This window comes from Mesocricetus auratus, unplaced genomic scaffold (assembly GCF_017639785.1).
Source record: "Mesocricetus auratus isolate SY011 unplaced genomic scaffold, BCM_Maur_2.0 Super-Scaffold_100009, whole genome shotgun sequence".
Taxonomy (NCBI): domain Eukaryota; kingdom Metazoa; phylum Chordata; class Mammalia; order Rodentia; family Cricetidae; genus Mesocricetus; species Mesocricetus auratus.
The window spans coordinates 59,937,958-59,951,978 of record NW_024429193.1 but is presented as its reverse complement, the minus strand read 5'-3'; the positions used below and the strand labels follow the sequence as shown (position 1 = coordinate 59,951,978).

The 14,021-nt window shown below is 49.5% G+C and overlaps 1 non-coding gene across 1 annotated transcript; it reads left to right on the top strand.

The window, feature by feature from the left end:
- Positions 1 to 7,860: 7,860 nt before the first annotated feature.
- Positions 7,861 to 7,932, top strand: Trnae-uuc. Its single transcript has one exon. It is a non-coding gene; the product is annotated as a tRNA-Glu (tRNA).
- The last annotated feature ends 6,089 nt before the right edge of the window (positions 7,933 to 14,021 follow it).

The window sequence follows — 14,021 nt, the reverse complement described above, 5'->3', positions numbered from 1 at the left end:
TACCAGTTGGCAGAAGTCTGGGGTGAGCAGGGGGGGGGGGCCACCAGGTTCCCACGGCATGGTTCCCTGATCGCGACCACAAGACATTTCCTGCTGGGGAGACTATCTGCCAGGTTAATTGCTTTAGGGCAGGAGGGCTGGTCGATGTGATGGGGACAATTGAAAGGGCAAATAAGACAACTACTTGCAAATAAGTCTTATCTTTAGGGGGTTTTGAGAGCGTTGGAGTCTCCATGTTTGGGTAGAAGATGTGGAAGCATCTGACCGAAGAGCAGGGTTGGCAGCCTTCACATGGGATGCATGGATCCAGGCGGCGATGCCGTCAACTTTCAGTGCTGTGGGTGTTGTTAGGAGCACCATATAGGGTCTCTTCCAGCGAGGCTCGAGGTTTTTGGTCTGGTGTCTCTGGACCCAGACCGAATCTCCGATTTGGAACTGGTGAGGCACTATTCGCATACCGATGGCGTTCCGGTATGCGGCTGCCAAAGGCTTCCAAACTTCTTTCTGCACGATCTGCAGGGCCTGCAGGTGTGCCTGGAGAGAGGGGGAATTAGCATAGTCAGAAATATCAGAAATAGTCAACGAAGGTGATGGCCGGGGGTGGAGCTCCATATAGAATTTCAAAAGGGGTCAGGCTGTGGGGGCCTGGAGAGTTCCTGGCTCAATACAAAGCCAGGGGTAGGAGCTGCACCCAATCCTTTGTTGCTAGCGTCAATTTAGATAAGACCTCCTTAATTGTCCTATTCATGCGTTCTACCTGACCTGAGCTATGGGGTCTATACGCACAATGTAATTTCCAATCAATCCCCAATAACTTGGCCACCAGCTGACTTACCTGGGAGACAAAGGCCGGCCCATTGTCAGACCCCAGTACCTGAGGCATCCCATATTGGGGAAAAATTTCTTCTAGCAGTTTCTTGGTGACCACCTTTGCAGTCTCATGTCTGGTGGGGTAGGCCTCCACCCATCCAGAGAAGGTATCTATGAAAACTAGGAGATATCTGTAACCATACATGCCAGGTTTAATTTCAGTAAAGTCTATTTCCCAGTGGACTCCAGGTCGGTGTCCTCGGAGACAGACTCCAGGGGCAATCTTTGCCCGTCCTGCGTTTACTTGAGTGCAAGCCGTACAAGTCTCCATCACTTTCTGTAGGGCCTTGTCTTTGTTGAGGAAGAATTTTCCAGTCTCCGCCCGGTCCAACAGGACTTGGATTTTGCGGGCACTTAAATGAGTCAATTTGTGGAGATTATCAATTAGGTCCATTGTAGGTTTAGTTGGCACAACTGTTTTCCCTTGGTGTACTCATCTGTCTCGTTCTGGATCATAGTCCGCTCCTAGTTTCTGTATCAAATCTAAGTCTTCAGTACTATATTCCCAGTCCATTAGCTGGGTCCGTCCTGGTTTGGTCAGGATTGTGGCTGGGGACCCAGAGCAGCCTGTTTAGCAGTTTCCTCGGCAAAGCGATTTCCTTTTGCCTCTGCGCTGTCTCCCTTTTGGTGCCCCGGGGCAATGCATGATGCTCAACTTCTTGGGGAGAAATAGGGTCTTGAGTAGGGCCAAGGTCTCAGTTTTGTTTTTAATTTCCTTGCCTTCTGAGGTCAAGAGTCCCCTCCTCCGGTAGATCTCCCCATGTATGTGGGTGGTGGCGAAGGCATACCGGCTATAGGTATACACATTGAGTCCCTTACCTTCTGCCAGCTGGAGTGCCTGACTTAGGGCAATGAGCTCAGCCCGTTGTGCCGAGCTGTCTCCCGGAAGGGCGCTGGCGCAGACTACCTGGTTTTCGGTGGTCACTGCTGCTCCTGCTCGCCGTTCTCCATTCAGCAAGTAGCTACTGCCATCCGTGTACCACGTGTGGTCCGTGTCCTTCAATGGCTGATCGGATAGGTCAATCCTGGTCCCATGTGCTTCCGCAAGGATCTGCTGGCAGTCGTGGGATGCAGGGCCCTCTGGCAGTGGCAGTAGAGTTGCTGGATTAAGGGAAACTATTGGGCCGAAGCGAATTCGATCAGCGTCCAGGAGTAGGGACTGATAATGGGTCATACGGGCATTGGATAGCCAGCGATCAGGAAGCTGGCGGACAAGGGACTCAACCGCATGTGGTGCCAGTACAGTTAATGGCTGTCCCAGAGTCAGTTTGTGTCGTCTTTGACAAGGACCACAATGGCCGCCACCATTCTCAGGCAAGGGGGCCATCCAGAAGCTTCTTGGACAAGTAGGCGATGGGTCACTTCCACGGCCCGAGCCTCTGGGTCAAGACTCCCTTAGCAAAGCCTTGCTTCTCATCTACGAATAGGTCGAAAAGTTTAGTTATATGGGGTAAGCCCAGAGCCGGGGAGGCCATCAAAGGCCTGCTGTTGAGCCTCTGTCCATTCAAAGAGAGCCCCTTGTTTGGTTAGGGGATAGAGAGGAGCTGCCATTTCGGCGAATCTGGGGATCCATAACCTACAGAACCCAGCAGTGCCCAAGAATTCTCTCAGCTGCCGGTGACCCCGGGGAACTGGGATCTGGGATATAGTCTCCTTGCGTGCGGCAGTTAGCCAACGCTGTCCTTCTTTTAATTTGTACCCCAGATAAGTTACTTCTGTCTGGAAAATTTGGGCCTTCTTAGTGGAGGCCCTGTAACCCAGTTTCCCGAGGGCTTGTAGTAGGTCCCCGGTACCTTCAAGACAGTCCTGTTTGGTTGGGGCTGCCAGCAGGAGATCATCCAGGTATTGGAGCAGAATCAAGGATGGGTGCTGAACCCGAAAATCCGAGAGGTCCTGGTGTAAGGCCTCATTGAAGAGAGTGGGACTGTTCTTGAACCCCTGGGGAAATCGTGTCCAAGTCAACTGTCCTGAAATTCCTAGTTCTGGGTCCCTCCATTCAAAAGCAAGCATAGGCTGGCTTTTAGGGCTTAGCCGGAGACAAAAGAAGGCATCTTTTAGGTCTAATACCATGTACCACGAATGGGGGGTGGTAGGGTACTCAGAAGGTTATATGGATTGGGCACTGTGGGATGTATATCTTCTACCCTTTTATTAACCTCCCTGAGGTCCTGTACCGGTCGATAGTCGCCTGTGCCAGGCTTTTTGACGGGTAGGAGTGGAGTGTTCCATGGCGACCGGCAGGGAGTTAAGATCCCCTGGTCCAAGAGTCTTCTGATGTGGGGCTTAATCCCTTGATAGGCCTCATTAGACATAGGGTATTTGTTTAATCGAGATGGGCGAGGCTGTAGCCTTTAATTCAATGACAATGGGTGTCACGTCTGCTCTGTGGCCTGTGTCCGAGAAGGTGCGGAGGGTGTCGGGGATTGACAACACAGAGACTTGTTCAACGATGTAAAGAAAACTTTAAGCAGGCTCCAAAAAGGTTCAAGAAAACCTCCTAAGAAAAGCTCCCACCAGAGAAGCTTCTGCTCTCTCCTCTACCCTCGCTGGTTCTGCTCTGACCCAGAGGTGGATGTGTGTGGGTTTTTGAAGGTGCGGTTAGTCTTTGGACAAGGTCGAGGTCAGGGCGGACAAGGTCGAGGTCAGGGCGGTTTCCGTGGGAAGGCCTTTCCCAGGAACTTATTGTATCATTTTTAGTAAACATGTTTTTACTAAACATTGTCTTACAGCTGCCTACTCCCAGGCAGAAGGGGAAGTGGGTCTCTGCTCAAGGTCTGGTGTTCCCACATATGGGAGGTTGTTGTTTGGCTAATCCCATGCCCCCGGTCTCGGCCCAGGCCAAGGGAAAGTCTTCCAGCCAAGAGTCTATCTAGGGCTTCGTTGCAGATGTCCCATCAAACAATCTGTATTCATCTTCCATTTCGAGAGTCAGTACTTGGAGAGGGGCTCCATTTGGGCCTGATATAGTGGCCTCATTCCCCTCAAAATGAATCTGTGCCTTGAGTTTGGTCAGCAGGTCTGGCCCCAATAGTGGGTATGGACAGTCGGGGACGTGGAGAAAAGAATGAGAAACCTTACGGGTAGCCAGATGTACCTTCTTTTCGGCAGTCCAACGGTATCATTTTTCCACCGGTGGCTCCTTGCACCCAGGCCGTTCGTTTGCTGAGTTGGCCCGGGGAGGTAGTGAGGACCGAATGCTGAGCTCCGGTGTCAACTAGGAAGGTGACTGGTTGCCCCCCAACTCTGAGAGTTAACCTGGGCACAGGGGGGGCTCCTGGCCTCGACCTCCCTAGTCCTCATCTAAGGCCAGAAGGGAGGTTCCCGGCCTCGGGCCCTTCTGTCTCCGGGGTCTCTTTGGGCATTCCCTGAGCCAGTGGCCTTTCTCCTGGTCTCGTTCTACCCTGGACCTCCTTTGGTCTCCCTGCCTGTCTGACCTATTGCTGTTCTGCACTACGGTGGCCAAGAGGCGGCTTAGCTCTTTGCTTCGTTTGCGGTCCCTAGCTGTTTCCTTTTCCTCAGTTTCTCTATGTATATGATCCTCTCTTTCTTCCGCAGTCTCCCTCTTATTACAGATGCGTTCTGCTTCCTTCAGTAAATCCTGAATGGTGTAGCCCTGTAGTCCATCTAGCCTCTGTAACTTATTCCTAATGTCAGGTGTCCCCTACCTGCATCTGTGGTAAAATCCCAAGGGGGTCTGGTCAAGGGAAAAGTGGCATCGATCTCGTTTGGAAGTTGAGTCAGCCGTCCGTTCTCCCCTGGCACATTCTTTCTTGCTTCTAGAAAAACCCTCTGTTTCTCCTCAGAGGTGAGGAGAGCCTACAAAAGCTTTTGGCAATCATCCCAAGTGGGATGATGAGTAATGAGGATTGACTCAATCAGGTTAGTCAAGGCTACAGGGTCTTTAGAGAAGGGAGGGTTGTGTTGTTTCCAGTTATACAGATCAGAGGCAGAGAACGGCCAGTATTGTAGCTGGCCATTCCCTCCTTGTTGCAAGGGAAACGCCTGGGAAGTAGTCCCCAAGGGCGGTTGGTCTCGCCGTCCCCTAAGACGCCCTGCAACGGGGGAGTCAGGAGGCAAATGGGCGGCGACGTCCTGACCTCCCGTCGGGGGTGCCTGATGACCCCCTGCAGGGGGCGTCTGTGACAGGGGAGGATGGTAAGGAGGGGGTCATCAGAGAGCAAGTCCATGAGGGAGGAGTTGCAGTCAGGAGGAGGACTGTTTTGGGGGTTTGCCCCTGGGTGAGAGTGGGATACAGGGATGAGGAAGAAGTGGGAACCAAAGGAGCAGGGAGAGGAGCTGAAAGAGATGGTTTAGGGGAGACAAAGGGGGCGACCCATGGAGGGGGGTCGTAAGCCAAGTTCCCCCAGGTTACAATGTAGGCGACCTGGTCTGGGTGTCCATGGGGTCCTTTGTCAAAAACCTTTTCTTTAACCTGCAGAATAGTATCAAGGTTAAAAGTGCTGTCCCTCGGCCAGCCCACATTGAATGCGGGCCATTCCGAGGAGCAAAAGATCTGCCACTTCTTTTTCTTCACATCGACCGATTGGTTGTGGGCGCGTTCTTGAACCTCAGTCCAGTGTCCTAGAGTTAGACTTAAGGGGGTGGTTAGGGATTGTCCCATGACAGCCTCAAATGAAAACAGGAGACAAACAAACAGACACACTACAATAAGACAGCCGGTGACCAGATGCGCTGCGCGTTTTCGGCGAAAAACCGAAAGCAAAAATTCAGACTGAGACTCAAGAACAAGCGGGCCTTGGTCATCCAACAGAGAGGCGTATCCCTGAGATACGCCACAGGCTCTGAAAAGTCGAGCCCCTGGGATCCCTGGAACGTCTTCCAGGGTGGTCGGGGAGAAGTCTGAGCTTGTCAGCTCCTTCTCAAGCCACCCAGATACAGCGACACAGATCCGAGTCGTACAGATGCTTGTGTGGATACAAGAACCTGAAAGACCTCGGCATCAAAGCACCGGGCACTGAACCGAACCCTCTGCCAAGAACCGGGGCCAGACCACTGGCTGCAAATGCAAGAGGTGATTTATTGAGTACACAGGCGCCTGCGGATGCTACTGCAACTCAGGTGCAGAGCATACCGGGCTTGTAGGGAGCACAATATTTACAGAGTTTTAATGGTTACATAAGTATCAGCATAGCAACAGGCATTTCATTGGCTCATCTTGGGGGCACGCTTCAGCAATTATTATCCGGGTCCCATGACTGCTCTGGTGACCACAGATCCTGTTTGACATCCTGCCAGCTGGGCGAGGTACCTGGTCTGGATTTTTTTCATTAGGCAACGGCCTGGCCTTGCTTTTCTTTTCCTAGGGGGTCCTGGGTAGGGGTCTTTCAAACCTAAACAAGACAAACACAGGTTCAGACAGGACAGTCAAAACACTGATGCTGGCCAGCTTACCTCCCAGTGGGCTTCTGGTCGAGTTGGGCAGGGGTCTTCGAATCCCGGACGAGCCTCCAAATGAAAGGCCCCGGAGGGTATCTGCCAGGCAGGAGACCCTCGCCCAAGAATCGAGACAGAGCCACTGGATGCAACGCCAAGAGGATTCTTTATTGTGTACACAGGCGCCTGCGGATGCTGCAGCCCTTCGAGAGGCTGAGCATGCCGGGCTAGATTTAATGCAGGTTATATACGGTTTGGGGAGGCAGAAGGAGGGTCACAGAAGCAGATGAGTGGTTACAGGTCACGAATTATTTACATATGACGCGAAAGTTCTGCAGAACGTATGAGTGTGGTTCTCAATCGGGTCCGATATGCAAATGAGGTGTAAGACGTGGTACGTCAGCGATATGCAAATGAGGTGTAAGACGAGGTACGAGCTGCCACCCACTTCTGTGATGTCACAGAATTTGAAATTCGTGCCCTAGAAAGGGCTCGGGTACATGGAAGTCAGATATGAGCGTTCCCCCTTCTCCTTCCTTCTATGCCTGACCGCAGTTATCCTGTTTGGCACGGGCTGGGTGGCGCCACTTGTAACTTAAATTTGAATCCTAGTACTCAGTACAAGCCTTAAAATGGCATAACTGCTGCTAGCTGGCAGAGGGGGGGGTGTCTTTCACTAACCAGGATAATTGAGGACCACAGAGCCGCCTCTTGGCCTTCTCCACTGGTATCAAAGGCGAGCGCCACCACGCCCCCCACTTCCTCACCATTCTCTTAAAAACGCTTCTATGGAAGAGGACACAGAAAGGAGACAGAAGAGGCAAAAGAACAGGGACTAGAAAGGACAAGCGAAGGAACGCAACTGAGGTGTGGTGACAGGACCCTGTCTTGAACGAACAAAAAGTCTTAAAGGAAGAGTCCGGGAAACGCGGTCACAAACATGAGGCGTTTTCCACCTGCAGCTTCCCCTACCCCGGGAATCTACAAGGCGTTCCGCTGTGAGTGAGCCAGGACCCAGACGCAGCCGCAGCGGCCCGAGCCCTTCCCCTCTGCCTTAGACCCACAACCCGCCTCCCGCACCTCCGCCTAAATCCCTCCCGGCGGACCGGTGCCCGGAGTCTGAAAACCGAGAGACTCTTCCTCCTGAGGGCCGTTCGCCTTACCTCGCCCTGAGCGCAGCTGCGAGCAGGCTGCCGGCGCCGCAGAGACACCAGCACCGGGAGAGAAGCGATCCCAGTCTGTCCCTGGAGGACTTCGGGTGCGTGTGCGCCGTGCTGCTGGAGGAGACGGGGCGGGGGCCGCGCTCCCTGCGGGCGCCACGCGCGGAGTCAAGCCGGCAGTTTGCCCACGGGGAACCCGAAACTCGGAGGAAGAGATGCACCATCCCGGCGCACTTGGTGCGAAGGCGGGAGTGGAATGGATTCCATGTGTGCTCCCTGTCTGTTGGTTTCAGAGGCGGACGGACCCTCACCCAGGCAGTAAATGGAACAGATGATGAAGGCTTGGGACAGGAGAGGCGGGCCCAATGCCTGGAAAGCGAGTAAAGTGTCCTCTATGGGGTCTGGTTACAGTGGTCCGTTGAGAGAATTGTGTGTGTCCCTGGTGGTCTAGTGGCTAGGATTCGGCGCTTTCACCGCCGCGGCCCGGGTTCGATTCCCGGTCAGGGAATGTCATTTTAGCAGCACCCTCTCCTCTGTGCTTCTCTTTAGACAGACTGTCAACACTACTGAGGCATAAGACCCCCCAGAAGGCTTCAAACAAGCAACTGATTTTCAGATAAAGGGATTGAGAGAGGGAAGAGAGGGAAATGGGTGATATCAGTTCCCATGTTCTGTTTTCAAACAAGAAGGAAATCAAACCTTGGAAACATACAAAAGTTGGGAGAACGGTGACTATTCCCATAAACTCCCAATTTAGCAACTTTCCACCATGGAATCTTTTCCGTTTTACCATCTACCCCATCGCTGGAGAGTAATTCCCACACATCCAGATCTCTTGGTTGGGCTATGGTGGCTCCTTCCCTTTAAGGCCAGGGGAAGACTTTATCCTCCTAGAGAAGCCCCTCCTGTCCCTCAGAACGCAACACCCACTTGGTCCAGACTCCTAGAGAAGCTTCAGGTAGAGGTCATTTGGATTCTCCTGTAAGTCCAGGCCAGGCTTGTCCAGCAAAGCTCTGAATGTTCTAATTTTGCCATCCTACTGGCATTAGCCACCTTCCCTACTCACCCTGGATGCTCTGGTTGTGTCTTGTGTTTCCTGGCTGCCCTGGAACTCACGTAGCTGAGGATGGCCTTCATTCAAGTCCTCCTCACTTCAAGTGCTGAGACAGATGCTCGCCGTCAGACCTTGCTCTCCTGTGAGGCCTGGTCAGCATGAGCTCTGCCAGATCCAAGCAAAGAGAGCAAGCCCTGGGGAAGCAGCCTCCTTCCTGTCTCTGTGTGTCTGTGGTGCTCCCACAGGGTTAAGAGGAGTGGACCAAGCCAGCACAGTGGTTCCCATCTTTATTCCCAGCACTTGGGAGTCAGAGACAGGCAGAAATATGCAAGTTTGAGCCCAGACTGGTTGACACAGTGAATTCCAGGACAGCCAGGGCTATGTAGAGAGAAGCTGTGAGAAACAAACAAACAAAAGAAGAAACACCCTCCATGGTTGGCAGAGTAACAGAAGGTGGAAACTAATGAAAAAGAAGTGAATGAGGTTTCAGGAATTGTGTGACTAGGGCCGACCCTTTGGCCTTGAGCTGGTCTCACTCCGGTGTCTGTCCAGGCAGGCAGAAGTGTGGTCAGTCTTTTCAAGATCCTCTCCTGGATGTGGGCATAACAGTGCTTCTGTTCCCGGGGTCCCAGTGGAGCCCAAGGCTGTAGTCACTGGTGAGCCTGTCCCCTCTGCATGTCCTTTCCTGCCCAGTCTCTAACTTGGGGATCTCAGTGTCATCTGTAGGAAAAGAAAGGGGAGCTGCAGAGATGGCTCAGCAGTTAAGAGCAAGAGCTGCTCCTGCTCTTGCAGAGGTCATGAGTTCAGTCCCCAGCATCTGTATGGGCAGCTGATAGAGGCCTCCTGCAGCCCGGGCATCGGGATGCCTCAGGCACTCATAATAAGAAGACAATAAAGCAAGTTGACAGTGAATATATGTTTTAACTTTCAACTTTCCTAAACACTTAAAAGGTTTTTAATACTTGATGGTGTGAATCTGTGTTCTAGTTTCAATTAAATAAATCCTTGACTGCATCATACCCCTGCCACAACGCTGGCCTAGGCTGTATCCCATTGTGATTTCTAGGTTTCCTAATTTTGTAGAACTGATTGGTGGCATCTTAGATTACAGAAGTCCTGCCTTTATTTCTGATTCAAAGTCTTGAACTTGCTAAATTTACTGTACCAATTTTACCTGTCAAAGGAACAAATGAGCTGGGTTTATGTCTGTGTAGAGCATGTGTTTGGTACATGTAAGATCCTAGGCTCAACACTCAACATACCTGATCCCCTGAAAAATCAAAACAAATAGGTGAACATTTTCATTTTGTCGATGCCAAAACACAGGTCGAAGGCAGTCAGAGGCACTTTAATCTGACCATGGCCTCAAGAGTGGGGGGCGGGGCGGGGCACAGCTTTCAGTTACCCCAGACACTGTCTTCCAGTGTAGAAACAGTTTTATGAAGTATTTATAGTAACAGAATGAAGAAAGTCATAAATCAAGGTTCTTCTAAAACATCAGGTAGGTGGGTTACAGAAAAGTGGCAAGTGTCTGCCTGTAGGACCCAGATCCTATCAGATGATATGCTTGCCCAAGGACTTGTGAAAGGTAGGAATCTGCTTATACATCCCAAATGATTTTACCGTCGGTCACAAGGATATTAGGCCATACACAGTGTCTGGCAATTGATGATTTTTTAAGGGAAACGGTAAGACAGCCCAGAATAACCTGACTTGGAACAGGTCTGTACAACCAGAGAAGTTCTGGTCAGTCAATATTATAGACCCTCTAACAAGGGTACAGATTTTTCTTGGCAGGGAAAAACTTCAATTCATACTTCCAATGAAGATTTAAGTTTATAAAATACCATTTTGAATCAAGTAAGTTAAATATACTTTTCATTTAAAAATCAAATCACTTAAACCAAGATTAGATTATAATTCTAGAAAGCATAGTGTTTCCATCATATACCAGCAATTTCTACATAAACATGTAGAAATTCTAATATATATAATTCCAATATGCATTTTTAATTACATGGCAGCCCAACTTGCACATTTAATATCTATATTATCTTCGGTCACAGATACTAAGTCCCAATGTAATACATAATCTTCTGTCAGAAGTTGGAAAGCTTAAGCTTCCTGTCCCAGGAATGAAGAACAGTTCCCAAGGCCTCCTGGCCTCTCAGTATGCTTATTTATTTAAAGACCAATTCTCTGCTTTAGAATATGCCTCGTAGGTTTTTCTGTGCCTGTGAAGGAATAAAAGTTGCTCTCTGTAGTTCAATTCTGGAAGTCGTATGAATTCCTAGTGCAAATGAAGTATGGGACATACTTGGAAAAGTTGAAATAACAAAGATACGGCTAGCTAGGTGCCAGGAAAATCTGGTCAAAAGGACACATGACTGAGTTTCTGTCTTGTCTACTTGCAAATAAACTTGACTTGAGTCATCATTATGATTGCAACAGGGTATTGTAATGTAGCTCAGGCTACTTCCAACTAGAAATCAGTCCAACTCAAACACCTGACCTGAGAGTCCAGAACACACAGCCACACCTGGCCAAACACACTGACTCTGAGTAGCTTGCTAAATCCTATCACTGCCAGCTGTGGTTTTCAATGGAGAGGGGGGACCCAGTCCTAAAGCATTTCCAGAACTCACCCTGCCAAGAACTGCCTTATGTTCATTCTTTATATAGGATTGGTTCCTGTTGTCAAAGACAGCTTGCTTTCTTATCTCTAACAACCTAAATTCTTCTTGTTTGTTCATTTTGGTTTTTTAGGTAGGGTTTCACTATGTAGTCCTGGCTAATCTGTAGACCAGGCTGATCGTGAATTCATGGAGCTCCGCGTTCCTGTCTTGTGCTGGGATAAAAGGCATGAGCTCAGCCGCAATCTAAATGTCTAACAAATCACTGGTGTAAACTTCTCCATTCAAAGTCTAAGACACAGGAGCACATTGGAGCCTGCCTAAAAGTGTGTTGCCTCAGTGGCAACTATTATCTTCTCTAAATAAACTCCTTTACTACTTAAAGAATTTGTGCCTCTTTCTCTCCTAAAAATCTACTCATACAAAGAATCGTTACCACATTCAGTACATTAGAAGATGCAAGAAAATGCTCAGGAAGTTGATCTGCAGAGTCCTCCCTGCAGGTAGATCTGGGGAAGGGCTGGTCCAGCCAGTCTCTTCCCAGGGGCTGAGCAGGATGGTGAGCTTACACTGAGCCTCACATCCGAGCCTTTCTGGAAAATGGAAAGCCATCCCTACTTCCATCTGGTTTAGGTTTCCTAAAATGGCATGGACCACATGTGACCATTACACTGCTGCTTGACAAGGTTCCAGCATTTTGGCATTGCAAAGCACACTTCTCCAGCACCTTTTTAACCTTCATTTTCAATGATTCTCAAGATCAATGCTTTTCCATTTGGTAAATTTTGTGTGGGTTCAGTCAGGTGTCTGCCTCCCTGAGATCTGTAGACACAGCAGAAGCTTGCACCTGGGGAGCATGAAGTGCTCCTTAATGACATGGGGGAGCTTTGATCCAGGACTCTGAAAGTCTTCCAGACTCAAGCCTATTCGTGTATCCATTTGTCATGTCTTTTTAAAGCTGGATCTCACTGAAGGAAGTCAAGGCAGGACATGAAGCAGGAACTAGGGAAGACCACTGCTCACTATTGGTCCCCAGGACTTGATCAGGAAATGAAGCAGGAACTAGGGAAGACCACTGCTCACTATTGGTCCCCAGGACTTGATCAGGAAATGAAGCAGGAACTAGGGAAGACCACTGCTTGCTATTGGTCCCCAGAACTTGATCAGAAAATGAAGCAGGAACTAGGGAAGACCACTGCTCGCTATTGGTCCCCAGGACTTGACCAGTCTGCTTGCTTTTCATTCTTTTTTACTTACTTGAGACAGGGTCTCACTGTGTAGAGCCAGCTGTCCTGGAACTCACAGCCTCACAACTCACAGATTCACCTTGCTCTGCCTTCAGAGTGCTAGGATGGAAGGTACGTTGGCGCCGTCCTTCTGAGGCGTATTCTTGATTGAGGTTCCTCCTCTCAGATGACACTAGCTTGTGTCAAGTTGACCAAAAACAACTAACCAGGACAGGCCAATAGGATGACCATGTTCTTGTTCTTGGTGGCCACAACAAAACATAGCTGGTTGTCTATTGATATTGATATTCTAGTTGGGAGCCCTGTGGCCTAGTTTCGACCAGTATATGAGTACTTCTTCAACTGTTCTCCAGATGAGGCAAAGCCCACAGGGACAGTCTCACTCAGCAAGGACCAGTGGACATCCAGACAGTGCGGAATACTGCCGGGACCGCAAGGCCTGGACGCTCTCTCCTCTCTCATGTTGATGACTCTCTTGGTGGTTTTCAGTGTCACTTTGTCAGTCGCACATGGGATAGATGTGATCATTCCTGGAAATCCCATTTTGTCTCTAATATGTTCCCCTAACATAGTTTGGGAGCTTATGCTTCCCTGGTTTCTTGTCTGGGGAAGGCAGCTGTCACTCCAGCCCCTGGGAGCTGTCCTGATTCAGTGCTGATGGGATGGGCAGAAGATCATCCTACTTCTGTAAATACGCTTTAAATTTTGAACAATATTGTTGTTCTTGAAATTGTGAGCCTATGTTTGTTACCTTTTAGTTTTGTAAAGACAGGATTGATGGGGGAAGTCCTGTACATTTGTTAATAAAGCACTGCTGGCCAATAGGAATCTAGATAGGTGGGACTAGGAGTCCAGGAGGATTCTGGGAAGGAGAAACACAGAGAATTCAAGATGTAACCACCATGGGGTAGGAAGCCCGGAACGTCTCCGGTAAGAGAAATACATAGATTAACAATTATGGGGTAAATACTTAAGTCAGAGCTAGCCAGTAAGAAACAAGCAAGGCCAACAGCTTCATAATTATTCTAGCCTCCTGTGTGTTTATTTGGGACTGATGCGGCTCTAGAACCAGGCTGGCGGGAAGACCCCTATCAAAAGAAAAAGCTTCCTTTTACACAGGATGTCTCTGGTTTTATATTTGGCTAAGCTAGCAAAATGATATGTGCTGTTTTTGGTTTAGAGGTGTTTTGAGGGCTGGAGAGATGGCTCAGTGATTAAGAGTATTTTGGGTCCACCCCCTGGCAACAACACAGAGGCTCACAACCGTCCATCATGAGATCTGTGCCCTCCTTTGGTCTTCAGGCAGACATACATTCAGGCAGAACACTCTATACATAATAAACAAGGATGTTTTGATGTTAAAGTTGGAAAAAAACATATTAGATATTTTTGCCCAAGGTTAACATTGGAGGGTGAGAAAAACATGTTAGTACAGGAAAACATGCTTGTTTTTGAAGTATAAATAAAGACGGCTGGAGCTATTTGGACCTGTCACTTGTGTGAAACTCATCTGGTGGTGGACAATTCATTTCTTTGCTTGGATGCCGCTTCCCCCTCTCAAGACCCGAACCGGGCTGTGGCAGGACCACGGCACACGCACATATTAGAAAAATGCTCATCAAAGCAGCAGTCCCACAACCACTCACCCCTGCAACATATCATA